Source organism: Heterodontus francisci, chromosome 10 (assembly GCF_036365525.1).
Source record: "Heterodontus francisci isolate sHetFra1 chromosome 10, sHetFra1.hap1, whole genome shotgun sequence".
In the NCBI taxonomy this organism is placed as follows: Eukaryota; Metazoa; Chordata; class Chondrichthyes; order Heterodontiformes; family Heterodontidae; genus Heterodontus; species Heterodontus francisci.
In genome coordinates this window covers 4,202,595-4,220,713 of record NC_090380.1, presented here as the reverse complement: position 1 = coordinate 4,220,713, position 18,119 = coordinate 4,202,595, and positions in this window count along the sequence as shown.

Below are 18,119 nucleotides of genomic sequence, written 5' to 3'. Positions count from 1 at the left end.
AGAGTGTCAGAGAGTGTTAGAGAGAGTCAGGGAGAGATAGAGAGTGTCAGAGAGTGATAGAGAGTGTCAGAGAGTGTCAGAGAGAGATAGAGAGTGTCAGAGAGATATAGAGAGTGTCAGAGGGTGATAGTGAGTGTCAGAGAGCGATAGAGAGTGATAGAGAGTGTCAGAGAGAGATAGAGAGTGTCAGAGAGTGTCAGAGAGTGTCAGGGAGTGATAGTAAGTGTCAGAGAGTGTCAGAGAGTGTCCGAGAGTGATAGAGAATTTCAGAGAGTGTTAGTGAGTGTCTGAGACTGTCAGAGAGTGTCAGAGAGCGATGGAGAGTGATAGAGAGAGTCAGAGAGTATCAGAGAGTGATAGAGAGTGTCAGAGAGTGATAGAGAGTGATAGAGACTGTCACAGAGTGTCAGAGAGAGTTAGAGAGTGTCAGAGAGTGTCAGAGAGTGATAGTGTGTGACTGAGAGTGTCTGAGAGTGTCAGAGTGTGTCAGAGAGAGATAGAGAGAGATAGAGAGAGATAGAGAGTGTCAGAGAGTGTCAGAGAGTGTCAGAGAGTGATAGAGAGTGTCAGAGTGAGATAGAGAGTGTCAGCGAGCGATAGAGAATGATAGAGAGTGTCAGAGAGTGTCAGAGAGAGATAGAGAGTGTCAGAGAGAGATAGAGAGTGATGGAGAGTGTGAGAGAGTGTCAGAGAGATATAGTGTGTGTCTGAGATTGTCAGAGAGTGTCAGAGAGAGATAGAGAGTGTCAGAGAGTGATAGTGAGTGTCTGAGAGTGTCAGAGAGTGTCAGAGTGAGATAGAGAGTGTCAGAGAGTGATAGTGAGTGTCTGAGAGTGTCAGAGAGTGTCAGAGAGAGATAGAGAGTGTCAGAGAGTGATAGTGAGTGTCTGAGAGTGTCAGAGAGTGTCAGAGAGAGATAGAGAGTGTCAGAGAGTGATAGTGAGTGTCTGAGAGTGTCAGAGAGTGTCAGAGAGCGATAGCGAGTGATAAAGAGTGTCAGAGCGTGTCAGAGAGAGATAGAGAGTGTCAGAGAGTGATAGAGAGTGTCAGAGAGTGTCAGAGAGTGATAGTGAGTGTCAGAGAGTGTGAGAGAGTGTCAGAGAGGGATAGTGTGCGTCTGAGATTGTCAGAGAGTGTCAGAGAGAGATAGAGAGTGTCAGAGAGGGATAGAGAGTGTCAGAGAGTGTCAGAGAGTGATAATGAGTGTCAGAGAGTGTCAGAGTGTGTCAGAGAGAGATAGAGAGTGTCAGAGAGTGATAGTGAGTGTCTGAGAGTGATAGTGAGTGTCTGAGAGTGGCAGAGAGTGATAGAGAGTGTCAGAGAGTGTGAGAGAGTGTCAGAGAGAGATAGAGAGTGTCAGAGAGAGATAAAGGGTGTCAGAGAGTGATAGTGAGTGAATGAGAGTGTCAGAGAGTGTCAGAGAGCGATAGAGAGTGAAAGAGTGTGTCAGAGAGTGTCAGAGTGTGTCAGAGAGAGATCGAGAGTGTCAGAGAGTGATACTGATTCTCTGGGAGTGTCAGAGAGTGTCAGAGAGTGATAGAGAGTGATAGAGTGTGTCAGAGAGTTTCAGAAAGAGATAGAGAGTGTCAGAGAGTGTCAGAGATTGATGGAGAGAGTCAGAGGGTGATAGTGAGTGTCAGAGAGTATCAGAGAGTGATAGTGAGTGTCAGAGAGTGTCAGAGAGTTATAGAGACTGTCAGAGAGTGATAGTGAGTTTCTGAGAGTGTCAGAGACTGTCATAGAGAGATAGAGAGTGTCAGAGAGTGATAGAGAGTGTCAGAGTGTGTCAGAGAGTGTCAGAGAGTGATAGTGAGTGTCTGAGAGTGTCAGAGAGTGTCAGAGAGTGATAGAGACTGTCAGAGAGTGATAGTGAGTGTCTGTGAGTGTCAGAGAGTGTCAGAGAGCGATAGAGAGTGATAGAGAGTGTCAGAGAATGTCAGAGAGAGATAGAGAGTCTCAGAGAGTGATAGAGAGTGATGGAGAGTGTCACAGAGTGTCTGAGAGTGATAGAGAGTGTCAGAGAGTGATAGAGAGTGTCAGAGAGTGTCAGAGTGTGAAAGTAAGTGTCTGAGAGTGTCTGAGAGTGACAGAGAGTGTCATAGAGTGTCAGAGAATGTCAGAGAGAGATAGAGAGTGTCAGAGATTGATAGTAAGTGTCTGAGAGCGTCAGAGAGCGATAGAGAGTGATACAGAGTGTCAGAGAGTTTCAGAGAGAGAGACAGAGAGTGCCAGAGAGTAATAGAGAGTGTCAGCGAGTGATAGTGAGTGTCAGAGAGTGTCAGAGAGTGATAATGAGTGTCAGAGAGTGTCAGAGAGTGTCAGAGAGAGATAGAGAGTGTCAGAGAGTGATAGAGAGTGTCAGAGAGTGATAGAGATTGTCAGAGAGTGTCAGAGAGTGTCAGAGAGCGATAGAGAGCGATAGAGAGTGATAGAGACAGTCAGAGAGTGTCAGAGAGAGATGGAGAGTTTCAGAGACTGATAGAGATTGTCAGAGAGTGTCAGAGAGTGTCAGAGAGTGATAGTGAGTGTCTGAGTGTTTCTGAGAGTGTCAGTTTGTGTCAGAGAGTGATAGAGAGTGGTAGAGAGTGATAGAGAGTGATAGAGAGTGTCAGAGGGTGTCAGAGAGTTTCAGAGAATTATAGAGAGTGTCAGTGTGTGCCAGGGAGTGTCAGAGAGTGATAGAGATTGTCAGAGAGTGTCAGAGAGTGTCAGTGAGTATCAGAGAGTGATACTGAGTGTCTGAGTGTGTCTGAGAGTGTCAGTTTGTGTCAGAGAGTGGTAGAGAGTGATAGAGAGTGTCAGCGAGTGATAGTGAGTGTCAGAGAGTGATAATGAGTGTCAGAGAGTGATAATGAGTGTCAGAGAGTGTCAGAGAGAGATAGAGAGTGTCAGAGAGTGTCTGAGAGTGTCAGAGAGTGATAATGAGTGTCAGAGAGTGTCAGAGAGTGATAAATAGTGTCAGAGAGTGTCAGAGTGTGTCAGAGAGAGATAGAGAGTGTCAGAGAGTGATAGTGAGTGTCTGAGAGTGATAGTGAGTGTCTGAGAGTGGCAGAGAGTGATAGAGAGTGTCAGAGAGTGTGAGAGAGTGTCAGAGAGAGATAGAGAGTGTCAGAAAGAGATAAAGGGTGTCAGAGAGTGATAGTGAGTGAATGAGAGTGTCAGAGAGTGTCAGAGAGCGATAGAGAGTGATAGAGTGTGTCAGAGAGTGTCAGAGTGTGTCAGAGAGAGATAGAGAGTGTCAGAGAATGATACTGATTCTCTGGGAGTGTCAGAGAGTGTCAGAGAGCGATAGAGAGTGATAGAGTGTGTCAGAGAGTTTCAGAAAGAGATAGAGTGTGTCAGAGAGTGTCAGAGATTGATGGAGAGAGTCAGAGGGTGATAGTGAGTGTCAGAGAGTATCAGAGAGTGATAGTGAGTGTCAGAGAGTGTCAGAGAGTTATAGAGACTGTCAGAGAGTGATAGTGAGTTTCTGAGAGTGTCAGAGACTGTCATAGAGAGATAGAGAGTGTCAGAGAGTGATAGAGAGTGTCAGAGTGTGTCAGAGAGTGTCAGAGAGTGATAGTGAGTGTCAGAGAGTGTCAGAGAGTGTCAGAGAGTGATAGAGACTGTCAGAGAGTGATAGTGAGTGTCTGAGAGTGTCAGAGAGTGTCAGAGAGCGATAGAGAGTGATAGAGAGTGTCAGAGAATGTCAGAGAGAGATAGAGAGTCTCAGAGAGTGATAGAGAGTGATGGAGAGTGTCACAGAGTGTCTGAGAGTGATAGAGAGTGTCAGAGAGTGATAGAGAGTGTCAGAGAGTGTCAGAGTGTGAAAGTAAGTGTCTGAGAGTTTCTGAGAGTGTCAGAGAGTGTCAGAGAGTGACAGAGAGTGTCATAGAGTGTCAGAGAATGTCAGAGAGAGATAGAGAGTGTCAGAGATTGATAGTAAGTGTCTGAGAGCGTCAGAGAGCGATAGAGAGTGATACAGAGTGTCAGAGAGTTTCAGAGAGAGAGACAGAGAGTGCCAGAGAGTAATAGAGAGTGTCAGCGAGTGATAGTGAGTGTCAGAGAGTGTCAGAGAGAGATAGTGAGTGTCAGAGAGTGTCAGAGAGTGATAATGAGTGTCAGAGAGTGTCAGAGAGTGTCAGAGAGAGATAGAGAGTGTCAGAGAGTGATAGAGAGTGTCAGAGAGTGATAGAGATTGTCAGAGAGTGTCAGAGAGTGTCAGAGAGCGATAGAGAGTGATAGAGACAGTCAGAGAGTGTCAGAGAGAGATGGAGAGTTTCAGAGACTGATAGAGATTGTCAGAGAGTGTCAGAGAGTGTCAGAGAGTGATAGTGAGTGTCTGAGTGTGTCTGAGAGTGTCAGTTTGTGTCAGAGAGTGATAGAGAGTGGTAGAGAGTGATAGAGAGTGATAGAGAGTGTCAGAGGGTGTCAGAGAGTTTCAGAGAATTATAGAGGGTGTCAGTGTGTGCCAGGGAGTGTCAGAGAGTGATAGAGATTGTCAGAGAGTGTCAGAGAGTGTCAGTGAGTGTCAGAGAGTGATACTGAGTGTCTGAGTATGTCTGAGAGTGTCAGTTTGTGTCAGAGAGTGGTAGAGAGTGATAGAGAGTGTCAGCGAGTGATAGTGAGTGTCAGAGAGTGTCAGAGAGTGATAATGAGTGTCAGAGAGTGATAATGAGTGTCAGAGAGTGTCAGAGAGAGATAGAGAGTGTCAGAGAGTGTCTGAGAGTGTCAGAGAGTGATAATGAGTGTCAGAGAGTGTCAGAGAGTGATAATGAGTGTCAGAGAGTGTCAGAGTGTGTCAGAGAGAGATAGAGAGTGTCAGAGAGTGATAGTGAGTGTCTGAGAGTGATAGTGAGTGTCTGAGAGTGGCAGAGAGTGATAGAGAGTGTGAGAGAGTGTCAGAGAGAGATAGAGAGTGTCAGAGAGAGATAGAGAGTGTCAGAGAGCGATAGAGAGTGATAGAGAGTGTCAGAGAGTGTCAGAGAGAGATAGAGAGTGTCAGAGAGTGATACTGATTCTCTGGGAGTGTCAGAGAGTGTCAGAGAGCGATAGAGAGTGATAGAGAGTGTCAGAGAGTTTCAGAAAGAGATAGAGAGTTATAGAGAGTGTCAGAGAGTGTCAGAGAGTGATGGAGAGTGTCAGAGGGTGATAGTGAGTGTCAGCGAGTATCAGAGACTGATAGTGAGTGTCAGAGAGTGTCAGAGAGTTATAGAGACTGTCAGAGAGTGATAGTGAGTTTCTGCGAGTGTCAGAGAGTGTCAGAGAGAGAGAGAGAGTGTCAGAGAGTGATAGAGAGTGTCAGAGAGTGTCAGAGAGTGTCAGAGAGTGATAGTGAGTGTCAGAGAGTGTCAGAGAGTGATAGAGACTGTCAGAGAGTGATAGTGAGTGTCAGAGAGTGTCAGAGAGTGTCAGAGAGCGATAGAGAGTGATAGAGAGTGATAGAGAGTGTCAGAGAATGTCAGAGAGTGATAGAGAGTGATGGAGAGTGTCACAGAGTGTCAGAGAGAGATAGAGAGTGTCAGAGAGTGATAGAGAGTGTCAGAGAGTGAAAGTAAGTGTCTGAGAGTGTCTGAGAGTGTCAGAGTGTGTCAGAGAGTGATAGAGAGTGTCAGAGAGAGATAGATTGTCAGAGAGTGATAGAGTTTGGCAGAGAGTGTCAGAGAGTGTCAGAGAGCGATAGAGAGTGATAGAGAGAGTCAGAGAGTGTCAGAGAGAGATGGAGAGTGTCAGAGAATGATAGAGATTGTCAGAGAGTGTCAGAGAGTGTCAGAGAGTGTCAGCGAGAGATAGTGAGTGTCAGAGAGTGTCAGAGAGTGTCAGAGAATTATAGAGAGTTTCTGAGTGTGTCTGAGAGTGTCAGTTTGTGTCAGAGAGTGATAGACAGTGGTAGAGAGTGATAGAGAGTGTCAGCGAGTGATAGTGAGTGTCAGAGTGTCAGAGAGAGATAGAGAGTGTCAGAGAGTGTCAGAGAGTGATAATGAGTGTCAGAGAGTGTCAGAGAGTGTCAGAGAGAGATAGAGAGTGTCAAGAGTGTCAGAGAGTGTCAGAGAGTGATAATGAGTGTCAGAGAGTGTCAGAGAGTGTCAGAGAGAGATGGAGAGTGTCAGAGAGTGATAGAGATTGTCACAGAGTGTCAGAGAGTGTCAGAGAGTGATAGTGAGTGTCTGAGTGTGTCTGAGAGTGTCAGTTTGTGTCAGAGAGTGATACGGAGTGTCAGAGAGTGATAGGGAGTGTCAGAGAGTGATATTGTGTGTCAGAGAGTATCAGATAGCGATAGTGAGTGTCTGAGAGTGTCTGAGATTGTCAGAGAGTGTCAGAGAGTGTCAGAGAGTGATAGAGAGTGTCAGAGAGTTATAGAGAGTGTCAGAGAGTGTCAGAGAGAGATAGAGAGTTTCAGAGAGTGATAGTGAGTGTCTGAGATTGTCTGAGATTGTCAGAGAGTGTCAGAGAGTGTCAGAGAGAGTCAGAGAGTGTCAGAGAGTGTCAGAGAGAGTCAGAGAGAGTCAGAGAGTGTCAGAGAGTGTCAGAGAGTGTCAGAGAGTGTCAGAGAGTGATAGTGAGTGTCTGAGAGTGTCAGAGAGTGTCAGAGAGTGTCAGAGAGAGTCAGAGAGAGTCAGAGCGTGTCAGAGAGTGTCAGAGAGTGTCAGAGAGTGTCAGAGAGTGATAGTGAGTGTCTGGGAGTGTCAGAGTGTGTCAGAGAATGTTAGAGAATGATACAGATTGTCAGAGAGTGTCAGAGAGTGACAGTGAGTGTCTGAGAGTGTCAGAGAGTTAAAGAGCATGTCAGAGAGTGAAAATGAGTGTCAGAGAGTGTCAGAGAGAGATAGAGAGTGTCAGAGAGTGTCAGAGAGTGTCAGAGAGATATAGAGTGTGTCAGAGAGTGATCGAGAGAGTCAGAGAGTGATAGAGAGTGTCAGAGAGTGATAGTGAGTGTCAGAGAGTGATAGTGAGTGTCAGAGAGTGTCAGAGAGTGATAGAGAGTGTCAGAGTGTGATAGTGAATGTCAGAGAGTGGCAGAGAGTGATAGAGAGTGTGAGAGAGTGTCAGAGAGAGATAGAGAGTGGCCGAGAGTGATAGAGAGTGTCAGAGAGTGTAAGAGAGTGTCAGAGAGAGACAGAGAGTGTCAGAGAGATATAGAGAGTGTCAGAGGGTGTTAGTGAGTGTCAGAGAGCGATAGAGAGTGATAGAGAGTGTCAGAGAGTGTTAGAGAGAGTCAGAGAGAGATAGAGATTGTCAGAGATTGACAGTGAGTGTCTGAGAGTGTCAGAGAGATATAGAGAGTGTCAGAGAGAGATAGAGAGTGTCAGACAGTGATAGCGAGTGTCTTAGATTGTCAGAGAGCGACAGAGAGTGATAGACAGTGTCAGAGAGTGTCAGAGAGTGTCAGAGAGATATAGAGTGTGTCAGAGAGTGATCGAGAGAGTCAGAGAGTGACAGAGAGTGTCAGAGAGAGATAGTGAGTGTCAGAGAGTGATAGTGAGTGTCAGAGAGTGTCAGAGAGTGATAGAGAGTGTCAGAGAGTGTCAGAGAGTGTCAGAGAGTGTCAGAGTGTGTCAGAGAGATATAGAGTGTGTCAGAGAGTGATCGAGAGAGTCAGAGAGTGATAGAGAGTGTCAGAGAGTGATAGTGAGTGTCAGAGAGTGATAGTGAGTGTCAGAGAGTGTCAGAGAGTGTCAGAGAGTGTCAGAGAGTGATAGAGAGTGTCAGAGAGTGATAGAGAGTGTCAGAGTGAAATAGTTAATGTCAGAGAGTGGCAGAGAGTGATAGAGAGTGTGAGAGAGTGTCAGAGAGAGATAGAGAGTGTCAGAGAGATATAGAGAGTGTCAGAGGGTGATAGTGAGTGTCAGAGAGCGATAGAGAGTGATAGAGAGTGTCAGAGAGTGTTAGAGAGAGTCAGAGAGAGATAGAGATTGTCAGAGAGTGACAGTGAGTGTCTGAGAGTGTCACAGAGATATAGAGTGTGTCAGAGAGAGATAGAGAGTGTCAGACAGTGATAGCGAGTGTCTGAGAGTGTCAGAGAGCGACAGAGAGTGATAGAGAGTGTGAGAGAGTGTCTGAGAGTGTCAGAGAGATATAGAGAGTGTCAGAGAGAGATAGGGAGTGTGAGACAGTGATAGTGAGTGTCAGAGAGTGTCAGAGAGTGATAGAGAGTGTCAGAGTGTGATAGTGAATGTCAGAGATTGGCAGAGAGTGATAGAGAGTGTGAGAGAGTGTCAGAGAGAGATAGAGAGTGTCAGAGAGATATAGAGTGTGTCAGAGAGTGATCGAGAGAGTCAGAGAGTGATAGAGAGTGTCAGAGAGTGATAGTGAGTGATGGAGAGTGTCACAGAGTGTCTGAGAGTGATAGAGAGTGTCAGAGAGTGATAGAGAGTGTCAGAGAGTGTCAGAGTGTGAAAGTAAGTGTCTGAGAGTGTCTGAGAGTGTCAGAGAGTGTCAGAGAGTGACAGAGAGTGTCATAGAGTGTCAGAGAATGTCAGAGAGAGATAGAGAGTGTCAGAGATTGATAGTAAGTGTCTGAGAGCGTCAGAGAGCGATAGAGAGTGATACAGAGTGTCAGAGAGTTTCAGAGAGAGAGACAGAGAGTGCCAGAGAGTAATAGAGAGTGTCAGCGAGTGATAGTGAGTGTCAGAGAGTGTCAGAGAGAGATAGTGAGTGTCAGAGAGTGTCAGAGAGTGATAATGAGTGTCAGAGAGTGTCAGAGAGTGTCAGAGAGAGATAGAGAGTGTCAGAGAGTGATAGAGAGTGTCAGAGAGTGATAGAGATTGTCAGAGAGTGTCAGAGAGTGTCAGAGAGCGATAGAGAGTGATAGAGACAGTCAGAGAGTGTCAGAGAGAGATGGAGAGTTTCAGAGACTGATAGAGATTGTCAGAGAGTGTCAGAGAGTGTCAGAGAGTGATAGTGAGTGTCTGAGTGTGTCTGAGAGTGTCAGTTTGTGTCAGAGAGTGATAGAGAGTGGTAGAGAGTGATAGAGAGTGATAGAGAGTGTCAGAGGGTGTCAGAGAGTTTCAGAGAATTATAGAGGGTGTCAGTGTGTGCCAGGGAGTGTCAGAGAGTGATAGAGATTGTCAGAGAGTGTCAGAGAGTGTCAGTGAGTGTCAGAGAGTGATACTGAGTGTCTGAGTGTGTCTGAGAGTGTCAGTTTGTGTCAGAGAGTGGTAGAGAGTGATAGAGAGTGTCAGCGAGTGATAGTGAGTGTCAGAGAGTGTCAGAGAGTGATAATGAGTGTCAGAGAGTGATAATGAGTGTCAGAGAGTGTCAGAGAGAGATAGAGAGTGTCAGAGAGTGTCTGAGAGTGTCAGAGAGTGATAATGAGTGTCAGAGAGTGTCAGAGAGTGATAATGAGTGTCAGAGAGTGTCAGAGTGTGTCAGAGAGAGATAGAGAGTGTCAGAGAGTGATAGTGAGTGTCTGAGAGTGATAGTGAGTGTCTGAGAGTGGCAGAGAGTGATAGAGAGTGTGAGAGAGTGTCAGAGAGAGATAGAGAGTGTCAGAGAGAGATAGAGAGTGTCAGAGAGCGATAGAGAGTGATAGAGAGTGTCAGAGAGTGTCAGAGAGAGATAGAGAGTGTCAGAGAGTGATACTGATTCTCTGGGAGTGTCAGAGAGTGTCAGAGAGCGATAGAGAGTGATAGAGAGTGTCAGAGAGTTTCAGAAAGAGATAGAGAGTTATAGAGAGTGTCAGAGAGTGTCAGAGAGTGATGGAGAGTGTCAGAGGGTGATAGTGAGTGTCAGCGAGTATCAGAGACTGATAGTGAGTGTCAGAGAGTGTCAGAGAGTTATAGAGACTGTCAGAGAGTGATAGTGAGTTTCTGCGAGTGTCAGAGAGTGTCAGAGAGAGAGAGAGAGTGTCAGAGAGTGATAGAGAGTGTCAGAGAGTGTCAGAGAGTGTCAGAGAGTGATAGTGAGTGTCAGAGAGTGTCAGAGAGTGATAGAGACTGTCAGAGAGTGATAGTGAGTGTCAGAGAGTGTCAGAGAGTGTCAGAGAGCGATAGAGAGTGATAGAGAGTGATAGAGAGTGTCAGAGAATGTCAGAGAGTGATAGAGAGTGATGGAGAGTGTCACAGAGTGTCAGAGAGAGATAGAGAGTGTCAGAGAGTGATAGAGAGTGTCAGAGAGCGAAAGTAAGTGTCTGAGAGTGTCTGAGAGTGTCAGAGTGTGTCAGAGAGTGATAGAGAGTGTCAGAGGGTGTCAGAGACTGTCAGAGAGTGTCAGAGAGTGTCAGAGAGAGATAGAGAGTGTCAGAGATTGATAGTAAGTGTCTGACAGCGTCAGAGAGTGTCAGAGAGCGATAGAGAGTGATACAGACTGTCAGAGAGTTTCAGAGAGAGAGACAGAGAGTGCCAGAGAGTGTCAGAGAGTGTCAGAGAATGTCAGAGAGAGATAGATTGTCTGAGAGTGATAGAGTTTGGCAGAGAGTGTCAGAGAGTGTCAGAGAGCGATAGAGAGTGATAGAGAGAGTCAGAGAGTGTCAGAGAGAGATGGAGAGTGTCAGAGAATGATAGAGATTGTCAGAGAGTGTCAGAGAGTGTCAGCGAGAGATAGTGAGTGTCAGAGAGTGTCAGAGAGTGTCAGAGAATTATAGAGAGTTTCTGAGTGTGTCTGAGAGTGTCAGTTTGTGTCAGAGAGTGATAGACAGTGGTAGAGAGTGATAGAGAGTGTCAGCGAGTGATAGTGAGTGTCAGAGTGTCAGAGAGAGATAGAGAGTGTCAGAGAGTGTCAGAGAGTGATAATGAGTGTCAGAGAGTGTCAGAGAGTGTCAGAGAGAGATAGAGAGTGTCAGAGAGTGTCAGAGAGTGTCAGAGAGTGATAATGAGTGTCAGAGAGTGTCAGAGAGTGTCAGAGAGAGATGGAGAGTGTCAGAGAGTGATAGAGATTGTCACAGAGTGTCAGAGAGTGTCAGAGAGTGATAGTGAGTGTCTGAGTGTGTCTGAGAGTGTCAGTTTGTGTCAGAGAGTGATACGGAGTGTCAGAGAGTGATAGGGAGTGTCAGAGAGTGATATTGTGTGTCAGAGAGTATCAGATAGCGATAGTGAGTGTCTGAGAGTGTCTGAGATTGTCAGAGAGTGTCAGAGAGTGTCAGAGAGTGATAGAGAGTGTCAGAGAGTTATAGAGAGTGTCAGAGAGTGTCAGAGAGAGATAGAGAGTTTCAGAGAGTGATAGTGAGTGTCTGAGATTGTCTGAGATTGTCAGAGAGTGTCAGAGAGTGTCAGAGAGAGTCAGAGAGTGTCAGAGAATGTCAGAGAGAGTCAGAGAGAGTCAGAGAGTGTCAGAGAGTGTCAGAGAGTGTCAGAGAGTGTCAGAGAGTGATAGTGAGTGTCTGAGAGTGTCAGAGAGTGTCAGAGAGTGTCAGAGAGAGTCAGAGAGAGTCAGAGCGTGTCAGAGAGTGTCAGAGAGTGTCAGAGAGTGTCAGAGAGTGATAGTGAGTGTCTGGGAGTGTCAGAGTGTGTCAGAGAATGTTAGAGAATGATACAGATTGTCAGAGAGTGTCAGAGAGTGACAGTGAGTGTCTGAGAGTGTCAGAGAGTTAAAGAGCATGTCAGAGAGTGATAATGAGTGTCAGAGAGTGTCAGAGAGAGATAGAGAGTGTCAGAGAGTGTCAGAGAGTGTCAGAGAGATATAGAGTGTGTCAGAGAGTGATCGAGAGAGTCAGAGAGTGATAGAGAGTGTCAGAGAGTGATAGTGAGTGTCAGAGAGTGATAGTGAGTGTCAGAGAGTGTCAGAGAGTGATAGAGAGTGTCAGAGTGTGATAGTGAATGTCAGAGAGTGGCAGAGAGTGATAGAGAGTGTGAGAGAGTGTCAGAGAGAGATAGAGAGTGGCCGAGAGTGATAGAGAGTGTCAGAGAGTGTAAGAGAGTGTCAGAGAGAGACAGAGAGTGTCAGAGAGATATAGAGAGTGTCAGAGGGTGTTAGTGAGTGTCAGAGAGCGATAGAGAGTGATAGAGAGTGTCAGAGAGTGTTAGAGAGAGTCAGAGAGAGATAGAGATTGTCAGAGATTGACAGTGAGTGTCTGAGAGTGTCAGAGAGATATAGAGAGTGTCAGAGAGAGATAGAGAGTGTCAGACAGTGATAGCGAGTGTCTTAGATTGTCAGAGAGCGACAGAGAGTGATAGACAGTGTCAGAGAGTGTCAGAGAGTGTCAGAGAGATATAGAGTGTGTCAGAGAGTGATCGAGAGAGTCAGAGAGTGATAGAGAGTGTCAGAGAGAGATAGTGAGTGTCAGAGAGTGATAGTGAGTGTCAGAGAGTGTCAGAGAGTGATAGAGAGTGTCAGAGAGTGTCAGAGAGTGTCAGAGAGTGTCAGAGTGTGTCAGAGAGATATAGAGTGTGTCAAAGAGTGATCGAGAGAGTCAGAGAGTGATAGAGAGTGTCAGAGAGTGATAGTGAGTGTCAGAGAGTGATAGTGAGTGTCAGAGAGTGTCAGAGAGTGTCAGAGAGTGTCAGAGAGTGATAGAGAGTGTCAGAGAGTGATAGAGAGTGTCAGAGTGAAATAGTTAATGTCAGAGAGTGGCAGAGAGTGATAGAGAGTGTGAGAGAGTGTCAGAGAGAGATAGAGAGTGTCAGAGAGATATAGAGAGTGTCAGAGGGTGATAGTGAGTGTCAGAGAGCGATAGAGAGTGATAGAGAGTGTCAGAGAGTGTTAGAGAGAGTCAGAGAGAGATAGAGATTGTCAGAGAGTGACAGTGAGTGTCTGAGAGTGTCACAGAGATATAGAGTGTGTCAGAGAGAGATAGAGAGTGTCAGACAGTGATAGCGAGTGTCTGAGAGTGTCAGAGAGCGACAGAGAGTGATAGAGAGTGTGAGAGAGTGTCTGAGAGTGTCAGAGAGATATAGAGAGTGTCAGAGAGAGATAGGGAGTGTGAGACAGTGATAGTGAGTGTCAGAGAGTGTCAGAGAGTGATAGAGAGTGTCAGAGTGTGATAGTGAATGTCAGAGATTGGCAGAGAGTGATAGAGAGTGTGAGAGAGTGTCAGAGAGAGATAGAGAGTGTCAGAGAGATATAGAGTTTGTCAGAGAGTGATCGAGAGAGTCAGAGAGTGATAGAGAGTGTCAGAGAGTGATAGTGAGTGTCAGAGAGTGATAGTGAGTGTCAGAGAGTGTCAGAGAGTGATAGAGAGTGTCAGAGTGTGATAGTGAATGTCAGAGATTGGCAGAGAGTGATAGAGAGTGTGAGAGAGTGTCAGAGAGAGATAGAGAGTGTCAGAGAGATATAGAGAGTGTCAGAGGGTGATAGTGAGTGTCAGAGAGCGATAGAGAGTGATAGAGAGTGTCAGAGAGTGTTAGAGAGAGTCAGAGAGAGATTGAGATTGTCAGAGAGTGACAGTGAGTGTCTGAGAGTGTCAGAGAGATATTGAGTGTGTCAGAGAGAGATAGAGACTGTCAGACAGTGATAGCGAGTGTCTGAGAGTGTCAGAGAGCGACAGAGAGTGATAGAGAGTGTCAGAGAGTGTCAGAGAGTGTCAGAGAGATATAGAGTGTGTCAGAGAGTGATCGAGAGAGTCAGAGAGTAATAGAGAGTGTCAGAGAGAGATAGTGAGTGTCAGAGAGTGATAGTGAGTGTCAGAGAGTGTCAGAGTGTCAGAGAGTGATAGAGAGTGTCAGAGTGTGATAGTGAGTGTCAGAGAGTGGCAGAGAGTGATAGAGAGTGTCAGAGAGTGTCAGAGAGTGTGAGAGAGTGTGAGAGAGTGTCAGAGAGAGATAGAGAGTGTCAGAGATAGATAGAGAGTGTCAGAGGGTGATAGTGAGTGTCAGAGAGCGATAGAGAGTGATAGAGAGTGTCAGAGAGTGATAGAGAGTGTCAGAGAGTGTCAGAGAGAGATAGAGAGTGTCAGAGAGTGTCAGAGAGTGTCAGGGAGTGATAGTACGTGTCAGAGAGTGTCCGAGAGTGATAGAGAATTTCAGAGAGTGTTAGTGAGTGTCTGAGACTGTCAGAGAGTGTCAGAGAGCGATGGAGAGTGATAGAGAGAGTCAGAGAGTATTAGAGAGTGATAGAGAGTGTCAGAGAGTGATAGCGAGTGATAGAGACTGTCACAGAGTGTCAGAGAGTGTTAGTGAGTATCAGAGTGTGTCAGAGAGTGATAGAGAGTGTCAGAGAGTGTCAGTGAGTGATAGAGAGTGTCAGAGAGTGATAGAGAGAGTCAGAGGGTGACAGTGAGTGTCTGAGAGAGTCAGAGAGTGTCAGAGAGTGATAGAGAGTGACAGAGAGTGTCAGAGAGTGTCAGAGTGTTGTCAGAGTGTTGTCAGATAGTGTCAGAGAGTGTCAGAGTGTGCCAGAGAGTGTCAGAGAGTGATAGAGTGTGATAGAGTGTGATAGAGAGTGTCAGAGAGTGATAGTGAGTGTCTGAGAGTGTCTGAGAGTGTCTGAGATTGTCAGAGAGCAATAGTGAGTGTCAGAGAGTGTCAGAGAGTGTCAGAGAGAGATAGAGCGTGTCAGAGAGTGATAGTGAGTGTCAGAGAGTGTCAGAGAGTGATAGAGAGTGTCAGAGAGTTTCAGAGAGTGTCAGAGAGTGTCAGAGGGAGATAGAAAGTGTCAGAGAGTGATAGTGAGTGTCAGACAGTGTCAGAGAGCGATAGAGAGTGATAAAGAGTGTCAGAGAGTGTCAGAGAGTGATAGAGAGTGTCAGAGAGCGTCAGAGTGTGTCAGAGAGTGATAGACAGTGTCAGAGAGTGATAGAGAGTTTCAGAGAGTGATAGTGAGTGTCAGAGAGTATCAGATAGTGATAGTGAGTGTCTGAGAGTGTCTGAGATTGTCAGAGAGTGTCAGAGAGTGTCAGAGAGTGTCAGAGAGAGTCAGAGAGAGTCAGAGAGAGTCAGAGAGTGATAGACAGTGTCAGAGAGTGATAGTGCGTGTCTGAGAGTGTCAGAGAGTGATAGTGAGTGTCAGAGAGTATCAGATAGTGATAGAGAGTGTCTGTGATTGTCAGAGGTTGTCAGAGAGTGTCAGAGAGAGTCAGAGAGAGTCAGAGAGAGTCAGAGATTGATAGACAGTGTCAGAGTGTGTTAGTGTGTGTCTGGGAGTGTCAGAGTGTGTCAGAGAGTGATATAGAGAGTCAGAGAGTGATAGAGAGTGTCAGAGAGTGATAGTGAGTGTCAGAGAGTGATAGACAGTGTCAGAGTGTGTTAGTGTGTGTCTGGGAGTGTCAGAGTGTGTCAGAGAGTGATATAGAGAGTCAGAGAGTGATAGAGAGTGTCAGAGAGTGATAGTGAGTGTCAGAGAGTGATAGTGAGTGTCAGAGAGAGATAGTGAGTGCCTGAGTGTGTCTGAGATTGTCAGAGTGTGTCAAAGAGTTTCAGAGAATTATAGAGAGTGTCAGTGTGTGCCAGGGAGTGTCAGAGAGTGATAGAGATTGTCAGAGAGTGTCAGTGAGTGTCAGAGAATGATACTGAGTGTCTGAGTGTGTCTGAGAGTGTCAGTTTGTGTCAGAGAGTGATAGAGAGTGGTAGAGAGTGGTAGAGAGTGATAGAGAGTGTCAGCGAGTGATAATGAGTGTCAGAGAGTGTCAGAGAGTGTCAGAGAGAGATAGAGAGTGTCAGAGAGTGTCAGAGAGTGATAATGAGTGTCAGAGAGTGTCAGAGAGTGATAATGAGTGTCAGAGAGTGTCAGAGTGTGTCAGAGAGAGATAGAGAGTGTCAGAGAGTGATAGTGAGTGTCTGAGAGTGATAGTGAGTGTCTGAGAGTGGCAGAGAGTGATAGAGAGTGTCAGAGAGTGTGAGAGAGTGTCAGAGAGAGATAGAGAGTGTCAGAGAGAGATAGAGAGTGTCAGAGATAGATAGAGAGTGTCAGAGGGTGATAGTGAGTGTCAGAGAGCGATAGAGAGTGATAGAGAGTGTCAGAGAGTGATAGAGAGTGTCAGAGAGTGTCAGAGAGAGATAGAGAGTGTCAGAGAGTGTCAGAGAGTGTCAGGGAGTGATAGTACGTGTCAGAGAGTGTCCGAGAGTGATAGAGAATTTCAGAGAGTGTTAGTGAGTGTCTGAGACTGTCAGAGAGTGTCAGAGAGCGATGGAGAGTGATAGAGAGAGTCAGAGAGTATTAGAGAGTGATAGAGAGTGTCAGAGAGTGATAGCGAGTGATAGAGACTGTCACATAGTGTCAGAGAGTGTTAGTGAGTATCAGAGTGTGTCAGAGAGTGATAGAGAGTGTCAGAGAGTGTCAGTGAGTGATAGAGAGTGTCAGAGAGTGATAGAGAGTGACAGAGAGTGTCAGAGAGTGTCAGAGTGTTGTCAGAGTGTTGTCAGACAGTGTCAGAGAGTGTCAGAGAGTGTCAGAGTGTGCCAGAGAGTGTCAGAGAGTGATAGAGTGTGATAGAGAGTGTCAGAGAGTGATAGTGAGTGTCTGAGAGTGTCTGAGAGTGTCTGAGATTGTCAGAGAGCAATAGTGAGTGTCAGAGAGTGTCAGAGAGTGTCAGAGAGAGATAGAGCGTGTCAGAGAGTGATAGTGAGTGTCAGAGAGTGTCAGAGAGTGATAGAGAGTGTCAGAGAGTTTCAGAGAGTGTCAGAGAGTGTCAGAGGGAGATAGAAAGTGTCAGAGAGTGATAGTGAGTGTCAGAGAGTGTCAGAGAGTGATAGAGAGTGTCAGAGAGCGTCAGAGTGTGTCAGAGAGTGATAGACAGTGTCAGAGAGTGATAGTGAGTGTCAGAGAGTATCAGATAGTGATAGTGAGTGTCTGAGAGTGTCTGAGATTGTCAGAGAGTGTCAGAGAGTGTCAGAGAGTGTCAGAGAGAGTCAGAGAGAGTCAGAGAGAGTCAGAGAGTGATAGACAGTGTCAGAGAGTGATAGTGCGTGTCTGAGAGTGTCAGAGAGTGATAGTGAGTGTCAGAGAGTATCAGATAGTGATAGTGAGTGTCTGTGATTGTCAGAGAGTGTCAGAGAGAGTCAGAGAGAGTCAGAGAGAGTCAGAGAGAGTCAGAGATTGATAGACAGTGTCAGAGTGTGTTAGTGTGTGTCTGGGAGTGTCAGAGTGTGTCAGAGAGTGATATAGAGAGTCAGAGAGTGACAGAGAGTGTCAGAGAGTGATAGTGAGTGTCAGAGAGTGATAGACAGTGTCAGAGTGTGTTAGTGTGTGTCTGGGAGTGTCAGAGTGTGTCAGAGAGTGATATAGAGAGTCAGAGAGTGATAGAGAGTGTCAGAGAGTGATAGTGAGTGTCAGAGAGTGATAGTGAGTGTCAGAGAGAGATAGTGAGTGCCTGAGTGTGTCTGAGATTGTCAGAGTGTGTCAAAGAGTTTCAGAGAATTATAGAGAGTGTCAGTGTGTGCCAGGGAGTGTCAGAGAGTGATAGAGATTGTCAGAGAGTGTCAGTGAGTGTCAGAGAATGATACTGAGTGTCTGAGTGTGTCTGAGAGTGTCAGTTTGTGTCAGAGAGTGATAGAGAGTGGTAGAGAGTGGTAGAGAGTGATAGAGAGTGTCAGCGAGTGATAATGAGTGTCAGAGAGAGTCAGAGAGTGTCAGAGAGAGATAGAGAGTGTCAGAGAGTGTCAGAGAGTGTCAGAGAGTGATAATGAGTGTCAGAGAGTGTCAGAGAGTGATAATGAGTGTCAGAGAGTGTCAGAGTGTGTCAGAGAGAGATAGAGAGTGTCAGAGAGTGATAGTGAGTGTCTGAGAGTGATAGTGAGTGTCTGAGAGTGGCAGAGAGTGATAGAGAGTGTCAGAGAGTGTGAGAGAGTGTCAGAGAGAGATAGAGAGTGTCAGAGAGAGATAGAGAGTGTCAGAGAGCGATAGAGAGTGATAGAGAGTGTCAGAGAGTGTCAGAGAGAGATAGAGAGTGTCAGAGAGTGATACTGATTCTCTGGGAGTGTCAGAGAGTGTCAGAGAGCGATAGAGAGTGTCAGAGAGTTTCAGAAAGAGATAGAGAGTTATAGAGAGTGTCAGAGAGTGTCAGAGTGTGATGGAGAGTGTCAGAGGGTGACAGTGAGTGTCAGAGAGTATCAGAGAGTGATAGTGAGTTTCTGCGAGTGTCAGAGAGTGTCAGAGAGAGAGAGAGTGTCAGAGAGTGTCAGAGAGTGTCAGAGAGTGTCAGAGAGTGATAGTGAATGTCAGAGAGTGTCAGAGAGTGTCAGAGAGTGATAGAGACTGTCAGAGAGTGATAGTGAGTGTCTGAGAGTGTCAGAGAGTGTCAGAGAGTGTCAGAGAGCGATAGAGAGTGATAG